Source organism: Neomonachus schauinslandi, chromosome 1 (genome assembly GCF_002201575.2).
Source record: "Neomonachus schauinslandi chromosome 1, ASM220157v2, whole genome shotgun sequence".
In the NCBI taxonomy this organism is placed as follows: Eukaryota; Metazoa; Chordata; class Mammalia; order Carnivora; family Phocidae; genus Neomonachus; species Neomonachus schauinslandi.
The window spans coordinates 38,835,784-38,845,695 of NC_058403.1; positions in this window are offsets into that span (position 1 = coordinate 38,835,784).

A 9,912-nucleotide genomic window follows, 5' to 3' on the forward strand; every position below is an offset into this window, starting at 1 on the left:
TTAAGAAATAATAGATAATTTTTCTATGTTTTTTTCTAATTTTTCTGTTTTTGCTTGAGCTGAAAACTATAGAATAATGATTCAACATATAGATAGATTCTGGAGCCAGACTGGACTTGAACTCAAGCTTTACACCTTAGCAGCTATGTAATGATTGACAATTAGCTTCACCTTTCAGTGTCTCAGTTTATCTTATCCACAAAATGGAGACAATACTAATACTAGTTTCACTTAGAGCAATGCCAGGCATATAATAAACTCTCAATAAATATTAGTAATTATTAATAAGTGATATAATAACATTTATGCTTATTAAGTGTACATACTTTACAGGTATTTCACTTAACCCTCACATGAATCCAATGAGGTAGGCACCATTGTACAGACTGAAAAACTGAATCATAGAGAGGCTAAAGCTTTACCAAAAGTCATATAGTAAGTAGTGGAGCTGGTGTAGGAATTCAAGCCTTTTGAAGCCTGAGCAAGCTACATAATACTGCCTTTTATCGTATAAGGAAAAGGTATGTTGATATTGAGATTTATCTAAATCCGTTCCATATCTCTATGTACCTCTATATGCAGACTTTTTGTCACATGGCTTCAGAGAGAAAACATGGGAAACAGGAGAACTCTTTAAAAGATGTAGTGTTCTATCTTTTCAGCATCCAGATTGCTATATAAACCTATATGAGTATGCAGGTATATTACAAGAATAATATAGACATTACCTCTTATGGGGCAAAGGACTAACACTGCTGAATAATTTAACCCTATCTAATAATGTGTTTAATTGATGTTAATGATTCTTTCTTCACCAACTTGCAATTCAGAGCTCTTCAAACTGATTCACATTTGTGGATATTTTAAGATTTTATTTATTTGAGAGAGAGAGAGAAATCACAAGCAAGGGGAAGGGGCAGAGGGAGAAGCAGACTCCCCGCTGATCAGGGAGCCCAACTCAGGGCTTGATCCCAGGAACCTGAGATCATGATCTGAGCCACCCAGGGTGCCCCAAATTTGTGGATATTTTAAATATATATATATATATATATATATAAACATTTATATATATAAACATTTATGTAAATATATCTCTATCTATAACTATATACCTATATCTGATCTACATACAGATCAATATGGAGAGAGGAGAAAGAAAAGGAATTAAGATGGGGGATTCCCATCAGGATATGAAAATGAATCTAAATTAATTTATTCAGATAGTCTTAGTGGCGATAAAATATAGTATTCCCACAACTCATAACTTTTGAAAAGATGATAAATTTTACTCAAAGCCATTTTTTAAAGAAAAGATTATACAGCCATATGGCTTGAAAAGGAACTGTCACATTGGAAGCAGACATTATTTAAAGTGCACATCAGTTACACCATTTTTGGCTCTTTATTGATTGTGAAAACAGCAATGAATGTGTGCATTATTCAGTTCATTCTTACTTAAATTCCTTCATATCCAGAAATCAAGGTTCTTTATTGCCCAAGGAAGCGATAATGTCAATGGCTTGCAACCTTCCTGAAGATGAATGCTCTCTTAATGCTGTCTAAAGGGTAAACTCATTACTTACGGAAAATAAATGTCAAGGTGAGACTGACTTAGGAGTGACGCTCACGCATAAGGGCCATATCCCCGTTGTACTACAGTTCATGGGTAGATTTATCATTGGTCTCCCTCACTTAAATAGAGTAAGTCTTGTCTAAACAATGGACTGCCGCACCTGAATTAATTTAGTTGGGAAACCTCTTTGCTCTTTCATTAGACAGCATTAACACACAATGCATAGAGGTACATTTTGAAGTGTATAAATCTTTCACAAGAGATGTTTTCTATTTGAACCTGAATTAGAAGTTATATTTTTATTCCTTAAACTCATGATGGAAAGAAAATAATTAGCTCCTTAGTAGTCTTACTGAGTGACACAAGCATATCATATGGTGTAACAAGAAGTAAATACAGAACACAGCAAATTAATTGACATTGTGCTGAGGGAGTCTGCCTCCTTTTTTCATTTAGGCATCTCTGAAGATGAAAGAAGAATGCTTTCCTTAGTTACTGCAATGAGGTTATTTAATTATAATCATCTGGCTATGGCTTAGTTCATGATACAAGATAATCTAATGTAGGGGTTGTAGAAGGGAGACAAGGTAAACAGGGGTGTGAAGTGGGAGAAAGAAAGGTGTTTCATTTCCTCTGATAGAGATCAAAGGCTATGTTTGATTGTTCGGGATTTTGCTGTTTTTAAGGGGTGGGCAGAATATGTCAACTAAAAATTCTAGTCATTTCTGTGTAACTCACAATGTTCCGTTAAGAAATTTGTAAAAGTGAAGGCAAGCAAGACTTATTACAAATCACAATGAAGAAAGACAAGGCTTTCAGAAGACAGTCATACTATGTTATGTTTTAACACTACCTATCCTAAAACATTATCTACACCGTTTATATCCTCTTCCACTTATCCCTTGTTTTTACTACCAAGTTTAAAAGTATAGTTTATGCTGCTTTTATATTTCCTATTATATTGCAGGACTGTCACGAGCAGATGAAGTCTTTGTAAATTTCTGTGTGATCATTTGAGGAGAAGATCTAATAACTTAAACTTTCATAAATCTACACTACTCTGAATCAGATATGGCTAAATGTTTCTCTATAATTCAAATGGGGAAAAAATGAATGGCTTGATAGATGTGGGAGAACTAAGTGGCAGCATAACTAAATGCATTGAAAAATTCCAGTAATGAGGAGGTTTTATTTAAAAATAATGCTGAGGGGACGCCTGGGTGGCTCAGTCGTTAAGCGTCTGCCTTCGGCTCAGGTCATGATCCCAGCGTCCTGGGATCGAGTCCCACATCGGGCTCCCTGCTCGGTGGGAAGCCTGCTTCTCCCTCTGCCTGCCTCAATCTCTGACAAATAATAAATAAATAAATAAATAAATAAATAAATAAATAAATAAATAAATAAATAAAATCTTAAAAAAATAATGCTGAGGACTATTCTTGGCACATAGGCACACAGTACTCTTTAGTGCTCAATTATTAGAAAAGAACTCTTTTTATTTTTAATAAGACATTTGTTTCTAATGTGAATTCAGATTCAATTACTGTTTACTGAGCATCCACTCTGTGATCCATTTGTCCTAAGTGCTTTGAAGTATGTTATTCCAACATATTATTTAAATGAGTGTAATTCTAATGATCTCCAAGTGATTTTCGACTAATCTCTGTCCTATATTTTCCTGACATTGTTAAATATGTGGTTCATTAAATATAAATTTGTTATTTATATATCTCTACTTGAAAATACTTTTTATATTTCTTGTAGTGTGACTATCACAGAAATCTCCAAATATTTGCACTTTACTTTGAAACTAGTAATCTCTCCAAGTACTAGAATTCCTTCAATGTAGTAACTGAAAAAGTCTGTGGAGGAAAACTCAAGTTTAGTTCTTTAATAAGCAAGTAGAATGTGTTTGTCTCTGCAGGGAAAAATGGAGAGAACAGATTAAGACAATTTGAGGAGAATGCTTCCTCATGCCCTGAATAATAGCAATTAACCATGTAAGTACATTGTGTGTGTATATACATGTATATATATATTTATATATATTTGTGATTAACCAACTGTCTAGGTCTTAGGTCTCCGAATAAAAACAAACATAATTACATTACTCTTGACAGAACCTAGAAGTTTAAGAAAAAATGAAGGGTTCAATAAAGGGTAAATAAAATTAGAATTTCTTTCACTGAGACACCTGCCTTGCACTAGATTGGTTCTGCAAATGAAAACCACTTTGTTGTACACTGAAGAAAGGAACTATCTCTGAGGATAAAGCTGTTCTTCCCACGGTTCTCGGAGAACATGTAGGGTGTGTAAACAAAGTGTTTTGAAAAAAGTTTTTAAAACTAGATATGCTAAATTCTGAATCATAAAGAATGATAATCTGAGTAAAACAACAAACTGAATAGCAAATGTTCATGACAAAATTGAACATATAAAATAAATAAAACCAATAAGTGTCATAAAACCAATGGCATTGATATTCTTAAGATACCATGGATAAATGAAAATTAAAAAGTGAGTTTTAATAAAGTCATCTAATGGAATATAAAATTGAATCTGACCAGAATCACCTAATTACTTCTCACTATGGAACAAGATCACTTAAAAATACACTATATATTAAATTGAATATAATTATATTTCTAATGAAAAATCGAATCAGCGATTCAGAAGTCATAAATGATGAATAAAGTATTGATATTTACAATATATAAAAATAACACATGACAATTACTTTTCCAAATACATTTCCCTTTAATAAATGCATGCATTGACTAGTTCATGCACAGTGAAATGAACATGTTTCTTACTTGTCTTACTTTTACTCTCTCTATTTTCCAAGGGGTCAAATAGATTGGAATGGGTGGGGGGAAAAGAGAAGAGGATAAGTTAGAGGGAGTTGGGGGGAAGGGAGGTGGAGGGATTGAGGAGGATTAATCCTATACCATGTGTTTAAAGACCATTGAGAACCCCATTTAATGGTAGGTAGGAACAGGTGCATGGAAGATCTATAGCAGAGAATGCTGGTCATGTTTCACATGTGACAGAAAAGCAAACTAAACCATCATATGATTCAGTTCATTATGATAGAGATGGTAAGTACAATGTAAAACATTACAAAGAATTCTGTCTTCTTAAATTATTATTCTTAGTATTTCCTCTGCTTGTACTTGATACCCATAACCCAGAGAGAAAATTTAGGGAAAAAGGGATGAAAATAGGAGTAGAACAAGTTCCTAGAATTAGTCAATTACGCAAGTTTGTAAAGCTAACCTCAGAATTCCAGTTTACAAATGATTAGTAATGAGAACAAAAGTTCTTCAGAGTTCATGGAGGCTTTATAATATTTTAATTGCTTCTTTTTTATTGAAGAGCAAAGTACAAATCATAATGGTATTGAGAAATAATGACCTAATGGAGATTAACATGTAAGCACCCAGAAAAGCCATTTCATTTTTATTCATACCTGAACTTTGGACACATACTTCTGTTTAATGAATATTGGTGTATTAGGCAGAAAAACATCATCTGTTCAAACTTAGTTGGTAGTTTAAGGTTTCATTTTTCTATCAAACATCTTGCAAGCCAAGTGATTTCATCAGCATATTCAAATTAATGTGGAGCACCTGTAAAGGGTCACTTGTAGCACTTTGAAACATAAGACAGAGAAGACTTGAACCTAAAAACATTATAATGGAATTGTTTTCTAACAAAATAGTTTTTAATATTTCATATTTACAATTTGTCAAATTCTACTAATAATTTCAAAATAACTTGTACAAATGTCAATGTGAGAATTTCATTTTTGGTGAAGATGTTTTTAAGAATCAGTAGGAAAAGAAAGTGTTATTTAATAAGTGTCCCAGGACTCTTGGCTTACTTTTGAAAAACATTAGAATAAGAGTTTTGCTTCTGAGCATATATCAAATATGTACACATGGATTAAGGCATCTCTTATAAAAAAAATGCAGTCTTACAAGTAGAATTTATAGGTGATTATCTAACTCATGATGTAAATTGAGTTTTAAAGAAAAATAAAAGGATTCCTTTAGGAAAAGACATGCAGATTCAGCTATAGATACATATTTAAAAAGGTCTTTATATCAAAATCACCATAAACATACTAATTTTAATACTTTGAATTCTGGAAAAGTGGCAGTCATATAACATAGAAAACTTTCTGTTACAAATAGAAATGGTGCATAAAATAAAGGTTTCTTTATATATGTAGCTGAGCTACAGATGGAAGGAAGGGAGGGAGGGAGGGAGGGAGGAAGGAAGGAAGGAAGGAAAAATCTCTAGATAATAGAATAGAAACAAATGGGGTGAATCTATACCACACCTGGGTTGCTGGTATGGTCACTTCAAGACTTCACTGTTATGTTTCTGCCATGTTTGAGACACAGAGACACAGACATTTTTGGCTCAGAGCTCTGGGTAAGGATTGAAACTCCTCAAGCCCTGGTGTCCAACCTGAGGTCCTTGGGTCCTGCCAGGGAGTCGTTTGCAAGTCCCCTTTTCTCCTAGTACCAACACCCCTCTGTTCTCTCAGCCTGGAGAGTTTGAAGGCTCACCATCTAGACTTTTGGAAACATAATCCAGAAAAAGCCTTGCCTCAAAAGTTATGGAAGCACTTGAAGAGATGGAAAGAGAAGATGGAGAAAGAAAATGTAAATGAACATTTCCAGAAAATATTTTACCCTAAATTCTAAGGCTTATTTAAAGGAGAATGCAAATAGAAAATATTTTTCAAGTTGAAGTCATTGTGAAAATTATTTATGGAGAGCTTGAAGCTGGAATTCAGCCATGAAGAATGAGTAGTACTTGAACAGAAAGAAAGACATTCTAGGCTGGCAGAACTATAACACATAATTAGAAAAGCTGCAGAGGGGGGTTGGAGGAAACATAGTAAGTAACTGGACTGCTTTCTTGCCTGTCTTCAAGGTCACCAGGGCAATATGCTCATTACACTACCATTTTCAAATATTGACTTGAAACAAAAAACTCAAATCTCACTTAATCCAAATAAATAATCTTGGATGTAGGGGGGAACTAGAAATTGTTGAAAAAGTAAATTAAAAAAAAAAAAAACTAAAAAGAATATAACTATCATATAATCCTCTCAACATCTCTTCATATGTACTTCTTTCCAGAATAATGATTTTTACTACATTTTTAAAATTACATATCTGAGATGAGTAAGAATCATGTCTGTGCCCACCTACTCCCTGGCCTCACCCACCACATTTGGAAGAGCTAGATCCTGGAGTAAGTGCACCTGTGGATTTTAAATGGTAATTTGCAATGCTGTATTATCCCACTTACTGAAAGCAGATCTTGGCGAAAGAGCATCTGTACCTTCTTCAATTAACATTGAGCATTAAAATCTAAAAGATTGTATTTGAAAATGAATAATTTCATGGGAAGTATAAAAAAAATCAAACTTAACCCCTTTGGCTAGATGGAAATCGGACTTCTTATGAAGATATGGAATACATTCTGATACCTTGTTCATCAATTAAAAAATAGAAGTAACCAAAATAGATGTAACAAAAAAGAGGCAGATCTTTGTAAAATAATGTTGCATATTTTTTTTCCCGGGGAACTTACGATCTATAGTTTTATTAAATTATACAATCCATTTTTGGTAATTAGTATGGTATATATCAGTCTTAGTTTACAGATGAGGAAATCAAGGTTCCAAAAGTTGTTTTAGTCAGTGGCAAAAATAGAATGAGTAAATGATCCAAAAGCACTGAGAAATTTCATTTCTGGCACTGAGTCAATAACACAACTAGTCCTACATGAAGGCTAATTCATAGTGGCTCACATGGTATTACTGAACATGACTTTCTAACTCCCTAGGTATCTCCACTCACAAGTCTTTAATGATCATCACTGGTTATCCCTTTATTAAAATAGTCCCCTTCTCTTATGATGAGGGTGACCATGTAAATTATCATCCAAATATGGATAGCTTTTAGAAGAAAAGTAGTACTATTAACAAATATACAGGTGTGACAGGTATGAACTGGGTAAACTGGGATATAGGGCTCTATATGATGTGTGTCTGGCACGGCTAAGGAAGCAGTTATGATCCATCATAACCATTACTTGTAAGATTTATATAACATGACACACAAACCCAAATGGACACGTAAGAAGTATATTTTGACAAGGAATTTAGAAATGGATGGTGGGAATATTTAATTTGGGCACCCTGGTGGGAAAGCTTATACCTGAGAGGCTAAGAATACTTATACAAAGTATAGTGGAGGGCAATGACATTCACCTTCCAAAGATTAATGGGAATAAAATAAAAACTACCTATCTACTATCCAGATAGCCTACAGTGACTTAGGAAGTGAGTATTTTAAAAATATTTTTAAAAATATTGATCAAAAAGAGCATGGAGATCCTTTTATTAACTAGATTGTGATAGCTATGTAAAATTTTATTGAATTTAATATTTGAGCTCTTATTTATTTATTTTTAAAGGTTTTATTTATTTATTTGACAGAGAGAGACACAGCGAGAGAGGGAACACAAGCAGGGGGAGTGGGAAAGGGAGAAGCAGGCTCCCCACTGAGCAGGGAGCCTAATGTGGGGCTCGATCCCAGGACCCTGGGACCATGACCTGAGCTGAAAGCAGATGTTTAACGACTGAGCCACCCAGGTGCCCCATTATTTGAACTCTAATTTAAAGCCTACAGTTTTTAATTGATTTCTTAATTGGATGGACCTCAAAAGCATTATACTAAGTGGAATAAGTCAGACAAATATTGCATGATCTCAAATGTGGAATTAAAAAAGAAAAAAAACAAGTTCATAGATACAGAGAACAGATTAATGGTTGTCACAGGGTGGGGGTGGAGGGTGGGCGAAATGGGTGAAGGGGGTCAAAAGGTACATACTTTTAGTTACAAAATAAATAAACCATAGGGAAGTAATGTAAAGCATGGTGACTATAGTTAATAATTCTGTGTTGCATTTATTAAAGCTGCTAAGAGAGTAACTCTTAAAAGGTCTCATCACAAGGAAAAAAAATGTTGTAACTATTATGGGCAGAGATGTTAAATAGACTTATCAAGGTGATCATTTTGCAATATATTTAAATATCGATCACTATGTTGTACACCACCTGAAACTAATATAATGCTATATGTCAATTATACCTCGATTACTAAAAACAAACAAAAATACCAAAAAAAAAAATACCACTAGGACATATGTGTTTAATTAGCCAAATAAATAAAATTTGGTTAATAATTTTTACCAATATATATTTATATCATCTTTATTTAATGCCATGGGTATTTCTCCATGTCTTTAAAAAGTCTAATAAAGATATTTTAACTGTCTATATAATATTTCATCATATATATTGTTGTATTTGGTAATGTTAACTTATTACTGAATATTTAGGACAATTTCAATATTTGAATAATCATGCATATATGTTTATGAAAATTTTTGTTTATAAACATTTGCTAACATCTATGGTTACTTCCTCAGACTAGACTGCTAAAAATGAATTGTTATGAAAATGAAAATGGATTGTTGAAAATAGAGGAACATTTTAGGAGTTGAGATACATACTGCCAAATTACATTCTATAAAGGACCTTTAAATTTATACTCTTACTAGCTATTCAATACCCTTGAAGTATTGAACAATATATTCATAGAAAGAATATGGTATCTGGTTATTGCATTTTAATTCATTCTTTTTCACTCCTAAGGAGGATGTTTATTGGTGGTTTACAGCATTTATTTATTGGTCATTCATTTTTTTTTTTGCCTTTCAACTATATAATTCTTTTGTTTGATCTGTCTTAATTTTTTATCTGAGGAGATTAATATGGAAGAGTATCAAATGTACTGTTAATATTATTATATATGCAATTTCAGCAGTCTTCAATTTCCACTGATATAAATATAATTGACTAATTTTGAAGGCTGACATACAGGAAGGTAAAATGAGTAACAGGCACAATCATGTTAGCATTGCTTACGAACATTAAAGCCAGAAAGGACTTTTGAAGTTATTGAGGCCTCCAAAAAGTCAACAAATTACTTAGATGATAAATTCTTAGTTCCGGAAGGCTTTTCAGAAGCAGTGTTCGAACCTAGTCCCACAGTTCTCTTCATGAAAACTGGCATGTCATTACCACCTGGGTACTTGGTTGCTGCATAGGAGTTATAAAAGAAAGAAGAGAAACAAGGAAGCAGTGTTGGGTGGGTGGGGGTGGAGGAAGACTTGGTAGTTTGCTGTCTGTTCCTTACAGTCTTTTTTTTTTTTTTTTTAAGATTTTATTTATTTGACAGAGAGAGAGAGAG